The sequence below is a fragment of the Canis lupus genome, chromosome 11, assembly GCF_003254725.2.
Source record: "Canis lupus dingo isolate Sandy chromosome 11, ASM325472v2, whole genome shotgun sequence".
NCBI lineage: Eukaryota > Metazoa > Chordata > Mammalia > Carnivora > Canidae > Canis > Canis lupus.
Window position 1 is genome coordinate 41,480,577 of NC_064253.1, and position 14,917 is coordinate 41,495,493.

Here is a 14,917-nt window from a genome sequence, read left to right on the forward strand (position 1 = left end):
CATAAACAATTCCCAAAAATATATACTAAAATGGCTCTTTAATAAATAAAAAGATATTTGATCTCAATCATACTTAGATACATTTAAATAAAAATTAAAATGATATATTTATGAGATATAATATTAGCATAAACTAAAACATGTAACAAATTTCCAATAAAAATTACTAAAAAATAAGAATTTCTATTAGAGTAGTTGTAGAGAAACAAGGACTCTCCTCCATTTACTTTTTGGCCCTACGTTTCCACTTCTTGAATTTATTTTGAAGATATACTTCCAACATTTGGAAACATATATATGCACAAGATTATTCATTACAACATTGCTTATAATTGCATATCAAAAATAAAATGGATGACCATACATAAAAGAGTGGTTGTGTAAACTATAGCATACATAACAAAGTATAATGCAACTATATAAAAGATTTAGGTATGTTTGTGTACTGATATAGAGGGGTTTTCAAGATATATATTCTCAAGCAGAAAAAATATCTATAGCTTTACATTTTTCTTAACAAAATAAAATAAGTTTATATGTATATAGTATATATTTATGCATGAAATAATATATGTGTAATTATATAAACATACATAGTTGTATTAAAATACATAAAAACAAATTGTATATATTTTCTCTGTGCATAAAGAAATGAACAGAAAGGGTGAACATAAACACAAAGAAACACAAACTAGAAATGAATCTATAAGATTGGTTTCTTATAGAAAGTGGGTGCAAATAGGCTGAAAATGATGGAGATTAAAATGGTAGAGAATGGATACAAGTGACATTTATATAAATATATAAGATGCAATTATCTGAAACGCATTTTAAATTATTTGCTAACAAGCAGCTTTGAAGAAGGATTTCTTCAAGGAAAGCTTTAAAACTAAAAGCTAAAAAGAGTTTTTTTGGGTTATCTGTGGATTTGGTATCACTCTTGGTAATCAAGAACTGTGTGTCCTTTTGAGATACAAATAAATAAGCAAAACCCGGAGTCAGAAGTCACCTTCTGCAAAGCTGGCCTTTTATATTTATTTTAGATTTTTCAAGAGATTTAATTTATCATGTGTTTTTATATATACTATAATAAATTGGTTACATTGTGGCTCAATTTTTAAAATTTATTTCTAAAAACTACAACCTGTTTAAAAAATACATATGTGAATGTTTGATTAAAAAAGATTATTATTAAGACACGTTTCTCATCAAATCTCCAGAGGTATAGTAACATGTAATAGTAGTTCGAAGTATAGTCCAGAAAAAGAAAAAATAGAACTGAAAGCAAATGCTCCTAAGTGTCTCTCCTATTCTAGGTAAAAGAGAGAAATTCTTGAGAGGATAATAATGTTATTCAAGAAGATTTTCTAAATAAAGATTTTTAGGCCAATGGTAAAAATTATAGGAATCAATTTGAACCAGTTTTACTCCTCTTGGAATTTAAAAATCAAGCCGTTAAAATTAACAGTTGCAGTGTTAACAGTGAATGCCTGTTAAAAATGAAGCAGTTAATCACCAGGAACAGCATATTAAAACTGTTAATTTGTAGGTTTGAAACTTCTTTTAATTAGAGCTGTAGGAAAAGTTTCTTGTTCAGGGTAAATTTGAGATCTCATGGCTCTCTGTCATGCTTGTGAAATTTCACACACACAAAAAGTCCTTTTAGTGGGTATGGTTGGGGTGATAAAGGGAAATTTAAGTGCTTGATTTTTGTTTGTTTTCTCCTGGCCTTTAAAAATAAGCTGGAATTAAATGGCAATGCTTTTGATTTTTTGGAAGTGACCACAGACTTTAGACTGGGTAGAGTCAATGGATTGCATCTAGATGACATATATATTAAGAGAGAAAAGAAGACATTTCTGGAAACAAGATCTAAAAAACTACCAACATAAAGGCAACTTTCAGGAATAAAGGAGTTGCAGATAACCATGTATTCCAGGCGAATAGGTGTTGGTCCTTCAGGCCAGCTTCTCTACCCAATACCTCTATGGTGAAGGCTGGTAAAATGCAGGCTCCTTGGCCATAGCAAATGGAGATTCTGATTCCTTGGATTTGAGGTTAGCCAGGAATTTGCATTTTAGTGTGCATCCTAGGAGTTGTTTACGCAGTTGCTTCAGAAACTGAATTTGAGATATGCTTCCTTTACCTTTCACCCTTGAGAATGCATTTAGCCTCTGATTTTGGTGAGCTCTCTGTATGAATGAGAAGAAATCAGAGGGCACTGTAGAAACTACATTTAAAAATAAATGACGATCACAACTATTGTGAAATTTGTTAAGTACCAAGAGATGAAAATAATAATAAACAAAAGAAATGAAACCATTTCTAATATAGGTACATTGATAGCAACTAATTAAATAAAACAGGAAGTGAAAATGGACAACCAAATCCAGCAACCAGGGTAAGTTACATCAAACTGCATGCAGTTGAGTCCAATCATGGACTTCTAATTCTATTTACAAATAAAATGACAGCAAAGATTCGGGTATACGTGTATTGAGCAATTTATCACTCATTCTGTGCCTAACCAGATGAAAACCTATTTCTAGGTTCTCAGGCACAGCACAATGTCTGGTATAAAAAAGATAGTCTATAAATGTTTCTAGGATGTGATCATTTTCCACTAATATTCTATGATTTTAATTTCTTTTCACATGTTACAGTCCAGGTAAAATACCCAAGTATAGGCATCCACCAAGGCCATAACAGCAGGACAGGCTGCTAAATAAAGATGCAGGTCCTGAGTCAGTCAGGCTTAATTGCCAGCATTTACCAGCAATATGCTGTATTCACACAATGATATCACTCCTCTAAATCTCAGGATCCCTGATTATAAAATCAGATAATAAAACTAACTACCTTAGTGTTTCACAGATTAAATTAGCATTGTTTGTGTCACATAATGCATAATAAATACAAATGATTCCTTAGAATAGCAACATATGCAGTATGAAATTTCTATTTAATGAAGAAAAAATGTTTTCATCATATATATGCTAGAATATGAATTATGTTGATGAGTGTTAGGTCAGAAAATTAGAGATCCAAATGATGATATTTTGTAATATACTGATTGTACATGTAATTGTATATATGCAATTGTAATATAAAGATAATTAAGGAAAAAGCATGTATTCTTAGTAATGATAGGAAAAGATCAGTCAGAGGTAAATGCACCAAGAGGTACCTGGGTGGCACAGGTGGTTGGGCATTCAACTCTTGCTTTTGGCTCAAGTCATGATCTCAAGGTCATGAGATCAAGCTCTGCTTTGGGCTCCATGCTCAGTGTAGTCTGCTTCGGATTGTCTCTCCTTCTCCCTTTGCCCTTCCTGTTTATTCTCTCTCAAAATAAATAAATAAATCTTAAAAAAAAAAACATGCTACAAGTAACTCTTAGTAAAACTACAAATATATATTTATTAACATACACAAATTCACATACATAGGTGCATGAATATATATATATATACATACCACATAAGTCCAGTAACACTTTTTTATGTATAGGAATGTGTACAATCATTAACGACTTTATTGGGATGAAACTGACATACAAAAAGCTGTATATGTTTACAGTTTGCGGTTTGATCAGTTTTAGCACATGTATGCATGTGTGAAATATTGACAGTAATCAGAAAAACATTTGTGTCATCTCCAAAAGTTTTCTTATACCTCTTTGTAATGTCTTCCTTCCTTATTCATTTTTTTAAACATCTGTAGAATATATGATGTCTCTTCTTGCATTGCTGACTTTAAGAATTTCTGTCTTCTTTATTCCATCTAGATCAGTATGACTTAGAGATTTAACAGTATGGATTTCTTTTTCCTATGGAATTATATTTTCTAGTTCTTTCACTTTTTTGTGTTTAAAATATCTTAGTAGTTTCTCAGAGTGGAAGTTTAGATTGGCCATCTTGAGACCACTAAGTTTCACATGCTATAGAGACACTGCTTTAGCTACATTTCACATCTTTTGGAATGTTTTGTTTTGAAAAAGATCAAAGTTAGCCTTCATCTTAGAGCTAGTACACCCCATTTCTGTGTTGGCCTCCTTTAGGCTCTGCTTACCTACCTGTGAAGTCAGTAAAGTTTCTCCTCTCTGGCATCAGAGGAACATAATGATTGCCAACTCCGCGTTTGCTCTGGGAATTACTTTCCATACAGCAGTCCTACTAACTGTTCTTGCTCTTAAGTTATTCTTATCCAACAGAGTTGGGCTTACCCTCTGCATGTAGAGACTTGTGTCTAGATTCCAGGAGATCCCTAGGCAGATTTCTGGACATTTTTTGTGCCTACAGTATACTTGGTGAATGAATAAAAACAGATAAATTTAACAGCTCACTCACTTATTAGCATACCATTAAAACTTATAGGGAAAAACAATACTTTGAATTAATTTGCCTCATGGGAAAAGAACATGGTACTTCTTTCTAGAAGATCAAAAATATCCTTTCTACTTTTCCATAGCACGAAAATGAACTTAATGAAAGAATAGCAATATGAGAAAACAATCATTATTATTCTAAAATAGTTACCTTTGCCCCTATTATGTTAAATATTTATAAATAGTGCTGATTGACATAGTACCTGGTGGTGAAATACAGCACGCATTGTTATAAAAACCTCTCATGTAAATCAAACTTCTTATCCTTTCTTAAGAATTTATTTTCAACAAGTACTCAAACTTTACAAGTAGACATGACAGCCTAAAATTATTTTATTCCCAAATTAGGAAGAATATGCCTCCTATATCTAGGGTTGAGGATAAGAAAATTGATCTTTTTGTCAATAATTTTTAAAGAATTTTTTAAATGACAACAAAAAAATGTTTTTGAGATGGAGCAATTTGCATGTGCATATAGACTATAAAGCAAAAATATGCCTTTTGAAACTTATTGCTCTTACTTTCTCTCAGTTGCCTGAAAAATACACTTTATAAAACTTCATAAATTCTATTCTACTAACAAATAATAGAGTATCTGTAATACACATTTGGCTGTTACCATTTATACATCCAATAAAATACAAATAACTCAAACTATACTGTTCAGAATTTGATATATAATGTGATACACTACTACCAGTTATGTTGATTTTGATCATGATGAGAGTTGCAATCATAAATGCAGGAGTTTCTACTGGAAATTACATTTGATGAATGCTGGGTAAATCTGTATATTTAAGGGATCTGGACTACTTACTAATCGTTGCTTTAGCCCCTTGATATATTTATCAAGTATAAATATCGTTGAAGTCCCATTAAAAATGCCCTCAGGGGGCCCCTGGGGTGGCTGTCGGTTAAGTGTCTGCCTTTGGCTCAAATCATGATCCCAGAGTTCTGGGATTGTGACCCGCATCAGGCTCCCTGCTCAGCGGAAGTCTGCTTCTCCCTCTGCCCCTCATCCCATTTGGGCACTCTCTCTCTCTAATAAGTAAATAGAATCTTTAAAAAAAAATGTCCTTGGATGAGAACAAGTATGTCATAAACAACTAAGCAAGTCATTACTCTTTCCCTTCTAAGGTGTCTGGAACTGCAGATATCATCAAACTTGTAGAATTTTATTCTCATATACACTTGAACTTGCCCCTCACTTCCCAAAGTGCATCCCTTGTTCCACTCTTCAGTGGACTCTCTCCTCTATGTAAATGCCTCACCTAGTAAGAACTCAGTTTGACCTAAATATGTGCATAAGTCACTGCTGACAGTGTCACTCCAGGATCCTTACCCATGGTCTCAGTCTCTCAAGACTGAAGGGAATTTCCAGTCCTTATGTAGTAGAAAATTGGAATATTACATAATGGAAAGTCTTCATTGATGTAAAATTGATGACTAGCTTAATATATTTTCTCATTCCTTTTATATTCCAGCCCTCTATTCTACCAAGGCTAAGCAAATTATAACCATATAAGACCACGTGATTTAAGTCCAGCTATACTTGTATTCAAATCTCAGTGTACACAGTTAACTATTTGCATAATATTTGGTAAATAATATAAACTAAATGGTAATGTAGTTATTTTTTAAAGGATTTTATTTATTTATTTGACGGAGAGAGAGACAGCGTATAAGCAGGGAGAGCAGCAGGGAGAGGCAGAGGGAGAGGAAGAAGCAGATTACCCACTGAGCAGGGAGCCTGATGTGGGGTTTGATATCAGGACCCTGGGATCATGACATGAGCCGAAGGCAGACATTTAACCATCTGAGCCACCCAAGCATCCCCATAATTTAGTTATTGATAATCTTAGTTTCACAAGATTATATTAATTAAAAGTAAGTCATACATACAAAATTGGGACAAAATAGGAGTTCAATCCGTGAATATATTATTAAAATAAGTTTTAAGTAAACTAGATGGCTTTGGAGTTAGTCAAGTCCAAGCAGATGAACATTAGAACGGACAGTTTTCCTGGAGAAGGTTAAGATCTGTAACACGGAGAGATTTTAGCATTGGATGGTCAGTATCATGGATAACTCTCTGTGACAAAATGATTTTCAGACACTCCATTACTATCTGAGCTTTCATCTTTAGAGCTCCAGGGTTATTCTTTACTGCTATCCTTTCTTTGAGAATGGGCTCTTTTAAGAGGGCTTGTCTCTGTGGATTTGTGGAATTATATTTCTCCTTAGAGCTTTTGGTCTTCATCAACTTTGTTTGTCTGTTTTATTTCTTTTTCTTTGATAGATTGACAAGATTCTCCCAGGTTGCAGAACCCTCTTATACTGAGAAAGGTCATCCATCATGTCCTCATCTTTCTTGATAAGATAGTACTGATGCCAAGATATAATCCTGATTCCTTTTTACCACGAAACACTTCATGTGGATGGGACAACACAAAGCCACAGTACTTTCAATGTGCAACAGTACCACTAATTTTAGGCAGGATTGATCCATCTTTGTTACATTCTCCTTCACCATTTCTCACATCTGCTCTATTCCTGGACTCTGCTTTCTAAGAAGAAATTTCTGTGTGTGTGTGTTATTCCCTAAATGAACATCTCTGTCATAACTCTAAGAAATTTTATGCTTTATCACAATTTTAGGAAACAGAATTTGTTCTTAAAGCTAAATAACCACTTTTATATTTTTGTTATCAATTGCTAGAGAATGTTTCTTACAATATAATTCATTCCCACAAAATGAAACCGCGATCATTTAAGTGACCCATGTGTTGCTTTTTAGTTTTGAGCATATTTAAGGGGGGGGAAATACCTAATAGAACTTCGGAGAAGGGGAGAATTTGTATTCGATATAACTAGTCACAGGATGAGACTGGTGAATAATTTACAATATTAGAACTAGGAGTAAAAAATGTTAAGATCTCACTCCCAGAATTTTTCTTAGGGAGAAATTTGTCTGGTTTTGGATATATTATAATGTACTTATTTTCTATGAAGTTAAGGCTATCTGAGTATATGCTAAAGGACTGAGACAACCAAAAAAAGTAGCTGAGACAACAACTATTCCTATTACTAAAGAAATTCCTATTACTAGAGAATTCCTATTACTATTACTAAAGAAATATGACGAATGTGATTTCGGGTGAGTGGTTATGGTTTAGCAAGCTTGGGATGATGGAAGTTGAACCAAATATGTGCTGGTAGGCCAGGATTCTATTCTGGGAGGAGCTGGGTAAAACTTATGAGAAAAGGAATGAATGGCAAAGGAATTTTTAAGATGTGAATTAGTAGTCATATGCTACTTGCCTAGCAATGTGGTATCATTTCCATTGTGTCCAAACATCAACTGATAGTTATCTTCCTCCAAGTCTTATATTACTACTTCCTTATGTAAGTGAAAATAATTGAGATCTAATAGAATGAAGAAATGTGGAAAAGTAGTATAGGCACAGGTTGAAAAGAATCCTAGAGATGGAGGGTAGGTGTTTGAGGCTCAAAGGTACAATTGAGAAACGTAAAGTCCTGCCCGCTAAAATAAATAAATAAATCTGTACCCAATAGAAGAAACATTAACTTTTTCACTTAAGGAATTTGTCAAATTTAATAAAAACTTCCAAAGAAAAATTGCCTTGGTTCCCATATAATGGGCTGCTGAGAATGCCTTAGTCTTGTATGGTGTCTGATACTGTTAACATATCATTTGTCTTCACTCACTATGTTTGCCGTAGTCCATCCTTACCCACAGCTTCACTTCCCGTAGTCAATCCTTTGCAGTCAACTGCAGGCAGATGGTCCTGCTTCTGATGTACTGGCAGCAGGTCAGTACTGCTGACCTAAAACTGTGTCACAGTGTCTCCCTCACGCCCCTCATAAGATCTCATCACATAGGCATTTCAGCATCTCACAGCATTAGAAGGGTGAGTGTAGTACAGGAAGATACTTTGAGAGAAAGAGACCACACTCACGGAGATTTTATTACAGTAAGTGTTATAATCATTCTATTTTATTAGTAGGTATTGCATTAATTTCTTACTATACCTAGTTTATCAATCAAACTTCTTGATAGGTATATGTGGGTAGGAGAAAACATAGTGTATGTAGGGTTTGGTACTCTCTGCAGTTTCAGACATCCATTGGAGGTCTTGGTCCATAGCCTCCACAGATAAGGGGGAACTATTGTATTCACATCTCCCATTAATCTATTTTAGCCATGTGCTTAAATATAACCATGCAAATGTGTTATTAGAACATGCTAGGGGATCCCTGGGTGGCTCAGTGGTTTAGCACCTGCCTTCGGCCCAGGATGTGATCCTGGAGTCCTGGGATTGGGTCCTACATCAGGCTCCCGAGATCGAGTCAGTCCCACATCATGCCTGCTTCTCCCTCTGCCTGTGTCTCTGCCTCTCTCTCTGTGTCTCTCATGAATAAATAAATAAAATCTTAAAAAAAAAAAAAAAAGGACATGCTGCGGGCACTTTCATAATACGGACCTTACAAAAAGTTTACATTCTAGAAGTCAAATGAACATACAATCATGACCTTTCTAAATGTAGTTGTCTTTGGTTTTTAAGAATAAATATAAGTGACTTTGCTAATAATAGTGACATCCAGACACCATATCCATAAAGACTGTACTTCATTTCATAGTCACAATTATTAACAAGGACTGTCTTTGTTTCTCAACCACCTTTCAAATTTCAGACCTCTACATCTCAGCTATTCCTTAAGATTCAAATTTTCATCTGCAGCTTTAAACACTTCTAAAGTTGAAATCAGGGCACCTGGGTTGCTCAGTGGTTGAGCGTCTGCCTTTGGCTCAGCACGTGATTCTGGGGTCTGGGATCGAGTCCCACATCGGACTTCCCATGGGGAGCATGCTTCTCCCTCTGCCTATGTCTCTGCTATCTCTCTATGTCTCTCATAGATAAATAATTAAATATTTTTTAAAAATAAATAAATGAAGTTGAAATCATATCTCCCTTTGGTTCTCCCAAGGTTCTACACCTCTTCTCAGTTTTCTAGCTATGCTAAGAACATCACCATTTACTCATTTACTGAACTGTAAACATAGTGCCCGCCCTCCTGTTCCTCTCACCAGCTCCTTGTCATAAAGTATCTTTTTCTCCTCTCCTCTGTCAACAAGCTCATTTCCCATTTCCTTTCTTTATGTCACATCCACTCTCATTCCCTCAAATTCATCCTCTTCATGATCATACTAGAGAGTATCTATGTTACTCTCAACGATACTTTTAAGAAACTTGCCTTTTGCTGTAATATTAAGAAAACTCTTTAAGATAACATCTTGGATAATGTTCATCAGCCTATTGTTTTAACCTCATGTAAGACTTCTCTAAACATATCTGAACATTTCTCTCATTCCAAGCACAACATGTTTATTCTTACTTCCATATTATATCCTAACATTCTTTTCTCCCTCTACTGTGTGTATTACTACTCATTCTTCAACACCATGTTAAAACATCACTATCTCTCTAAGGCAATGTAGAGCTGCAACTAGCAAACAAAACAAACAAAATAGCTGCTACTGATTAATACACCAACTTGGAATTAATTAGAATCTGCAAATTTCCCAAATGACAAAGGTGATTTTCCTAGATTTAGGTATGTTTGCCACCAATTCATAGCATATTGAAGAGTGAGATGACTGGGCCCTAGAATTCCATGGTAAGTCACCTTACTACATTGAGGGACCTGAACACTTGTGTCAGATAATTGGTGTTCTTTAATGCCTATAAACAAAAGTTGTTAATACAGCCATTTGAAGGGAAGGTTAATGACTTTTCTCAGGAAATGCATTTTAAGAGAAGGTATTAAAAACAGTTTTGCAGGGTCAGCAGAGCACTGTAGGCAAGGATATGCCTGAAGAAGATTAGGGTCACGATGCCTATTGCACTGGGGAATATCTGCATTTGGCTAAAAACTTTCCTTTAGTAAGCTTGGGGAAATAGCAGAAAATGTCCTACATGAAGATTCAAGCAATAAAAGGAAATCTTGATGTGCCTCACAAGACGAAGAGGCTAGATACAAATTAATTCTCTACCAGGAAAGTAAAAAAGCCAGCTGGCTAGCACTTTGCTGCAGAGAGACCAAATACACAATTGGGACACCCATGAGAAGGGAGACCTAAGTCAACTAAAGGAGGGAGAGCATGGGCTTAAATTAGAAACAGATGAGATAGTTCTGCCAAAAGATATTTTAAAAAAAAGAAAGAATTTTTTTCTAAATGGTTGACATATATAGAGAGAATAGTTTTTCAGAATTTTACGGGGAGCCAAGCTTTGAACAGATGGAGTGGGTGGGGAAGATCATAGCCCAGTAAAAAATGAGAAGAAGAACTATGCCTAACTTAGTCCAACCCAATCATTCTGCAGATGAGAAAGCTGAGGCTCAGAGAGGGAGAGATCTTGCTCTAACTCACACTCCAGTGTTAATAACAGTGAAGACTGGTACTCAGGTCACTTCACACCTAAATAATGCAATGGATTTTTGGAACAATTCCCTCCATGACCATATAAATGGAACTCTGCTAGTATGAGTATTAGTGTTCTTTTTGTCTCTTAATATACAGTTATCTTGATGAGATGTATAGAATTTGAGAGATCAGTCACAAAATGGTGTGTGGGATAAATTTGTCCTCTTGCTTGGCCTTCGCTAACGGATCTTGCTGTCCAAGGTCACTCGTTATGATGTAGGAAATGTTGGGGTTCAGAGCAGATGGCCAAGAAATAATTCTTGAGATATCTTTAGTGCAAAAAGGTGGTTTCCTTAAAGCATGGGGACAGGACCCATGGACGGAAAGAGCTGCACTGATGGGGGTGATGGGTGGCTGATTATATACTTTCAAGTTGAGATGGGGTTAGGGATAGCATAAGTCTTTAAGGAATTTTGGAAGCAAGGTTTTCAGGACTTTGAGGGGGCTAACTATTGATAGGAAAAGATCATTCATACTGTTTAATAAAACCCTAATCACGAGACCCTTCAAATGTATATCAGTGGGTTATATGCTTGGAGGATGATTGCCAACACATATCTTGGGGGGTAGAGATAAAGGAAGTTTCCAAAGGAATTTTTATATGTCAAAGAAGATGCCAGGATCATGTTATCCAAAATTGCCTTTTGCCCCCAGCAAAGTGTCAACACTGAGGCAGCTGAGTTCCCAGAGGAAGGTCACTTTGCCTATTTCAAGGACTTGTCAGTGGATTGTAGGCAGTAAGGAAATTTAAGTTTTTCCTTTGCCTTTGTTTTCCACATCACTTAGAGGTGAAATTTTGGTGAGTATTTATCCTAAAAGTAGAAAGATGAGGACCTGGGAAATCACTGTTGGTGGGGAAGGGAGTCTTTTTCTCTTTCTTATATTGTATGTCAATAGAGGAAAAACTCTTATGCTTCTAAGTGTGTTATACCTACAAGTCAGAGGATTCATATGTTATTGGTAATTTCTTCTTTGCACCTTTAAGCCTTTAGAAAAATCTTTTTCCTTTTTTAATGTATCAATGTTTTCTCAGTCTTGTTATTGGATCAATAAAAGAGTTTAGGTCCATAATTGGATATAAGCTTAAGGGAAGTTGCACTGCTATTATCTTATACAGTATCAGAGAATTTAAAAAGATAATTAAAATACAAATCTCAATAATCTGGAAGGTTTAATGCATTATTCCATCACTAATTAGATACATTAGGAATTTAAGTCTCTGTCCTGCATGTTAACAAATTTACCATTTTTATAAATGACTCAAAGGAATGTATAGAAGACATGTTTATTAATATAAAAAGTGACACCAATCATGAAGGAATAAAAATTACAATGGTTATAGATTTAATATATAAGATGATCGTGTCTGGTTGAAACAAAATGTCAAGTATTTAATAAGATAAAATTGAAAAGGATTTAATATAAAATGCTGCATTTAGATCTTTTATGAAATTAATCAAACACATTTCAAGGAAACATTTCTGATAGCTTTCAAAGTTTTGTAGCATATTTTACTTTTTAAACTGATCTTTTAAGTGTTGGTCTTCATTTTCATTACCTATGGTTAAAATGTGTTTTGTGGGTAATAATTTCTACTAAATTATAGTCAGTTTTGTGTGAAAAATATGTTGAGTGCAAGTATTTCTTTATCTGCTCGATTTACCAGTGTCTGGTGAAATGATGGGTTGCAATTTTTGCTTTATTAATTTCTTGACTGTTGTTATATATGTAAAATTTCATAATTTTTATGTTTCCTCAGTTTTTGTTTGATCATTATGCTATCTACTTATCTATGTTAATGCTTTGCCTTTGTTTTAATTTTGTCTATTATTGTAATGATATAATAACATTCTTCTGAACACTTTTATTCAATACATGTTTGTTCATTTCTTTATTTGGAGCATTTCAATGTGGCTTTATTTTTTATGCATCTTTTAAAGGCAGACAATAGCTAAACAAGGGGTGGTTTTCTATCAAAAAAGTCTGTAATTTGGTAGATGTATATAATCCATTTATATTTATTGTGATGATATTGTTAAACTTTTTCTACCATTTAATTCTGCATTTTATGCTTATTCTTTTTTTGGTTTCCTCCCTACTACTATTAAATTAATGTTATTTTCTACAATCCATATTCTTTTTCTATTCATTTACTAGATTGCAAGTCAAAATAGATAACATATTGTATGCTGTACTATATATATTTTAGAATGTAATTTTATATAAATTATTGATATATTTATCTTACAAAATAAATTATTATTCAATATTTTTCTCTTCCTCCTAATATGGCAGTAAACATTACGTATTTTTTTAAACATTACCATAACAACTGCTGATTACTACTACCATCCCAGTCAACACATCTTAATATTTTAGAGGTTTTATCTTACTTGGCAAACTCAGAAAAGTTATTATTCTTACAGCCAATCAGTTACTCAAACTTACTGACATTTTTGTCAAGCTCTATGCTTCTGTTTTTTCTTACATCTTATATATGTATATGCTGAGTTTGCTTATCTTCTTAATCAAGTGCAGTTTCCATGAGTTATTTAAGCGACTTAGAGTGCTAAGTTATTTGTTCTAGTACCTTAAAAAATATTGATTTAGCCCTCACTGTCAAATAACAATTAAGCTAGGTATAAAGACATAAGACAGATAAGCGTCACCTTTTAGTGGATATATATACTTAGGCAAGTTTCTTAACTTCTCAGGGTCTCTATTTTCTCACTTGTAAAATGGGAGTAATTATAGTAACTTTTTCATAAAATAAAGAAATTATATAACAGAGTAAATCCAATGTAACAGTTAACTATCATTTATTATTTGAAGCATCTACAACATTTTCTTCTGTAAATTATTTTTGCTGATAGTATTTACTTGTTCATATGAATGTGTTTTTGTTTTTTTCCTTTCTGGTAGATTTTAAGATTGTTTCTTTTGTCTTCATTTCTTATAATTTTACCAGCATTTCTTGGTACTCATTTACTTTTACATTTTAAAAAAATGCAGCTAGTTACTTGAAATGAACTTTTAAAGTGAAAATTCATCTTCCTTTAAGTCTAGAAAAGTCTAGCAATTATTTCTTTAAATATATATTGTCACTATTTCTGCAATTTATTACTTCCAAATATCCTATTAGACAAACTCTGGTGTTTCTCAGTCTGTTCTTCATCTCTTAAATGTTCCTTTGTATTAAAAAGAAAAAAAAAAAAAAGGATACCTGGGTGGTTCAGTTGGTTAAGCATCTGCCTTTGGCTCAGGTCATGATCTCAGGGTCCTGGGATCAAGCCTCACATCAGGCTCTCTGCTCAGTGAGGAGCCTGTTTCTCCCTCCATGCTCCACTCATGCTTTCTCTCACTCTCTCTGTCTCTCTCTCTCTCAAATAAATAAATAAAATCTTAGAAACAAAAAAGAGCTACTAGACTTTTTAAAAAAAATGTCTTTATGGTTTGTTTCTAGAAAGTTTCAGGAATATCTTTTGGTTCACTCATTTCCTTGTTACTATTGTTTCCTTGTTACTCCTTGTTACTTGTTTCCTTGTTCACTCTAAGTTATATCCTTTTAAATTTTTATATAAATATATATTTTTACTTTCAAATATTTTATATTAATGCATACCATATTAACCTTGTTTAGTGTAATTTCTGTCTGTATTTATTTCAAATTTTTGTACTTCTTGTGGGGGTGATGTCTTCATTTTATTTCACTGGCCATAATAAAGTACTTATTTTATACTTTTAAAAAACATTGGCATTAAACTAATTTTAGCTACAGTGAATTCACATTCTGTTTTTCATTTTTGGCATTATATTTCTTCATGTATTTTAGTAGTTTTGTCTGTAAACTCGATTTAAGTGGAGATTTTCTTTTGTTTTTATTTAAACAATTTTATCTCTATCTTTTTCCTTCTGTGTTTATCCCACATGGGCAGGCGATATTGCAATTGTTTCTATTACCCCTCTAGGCTCCTTTTCCATAACTAAATCTTGTAAATCTGTTACTAAACCCAAGTTTGACTGCC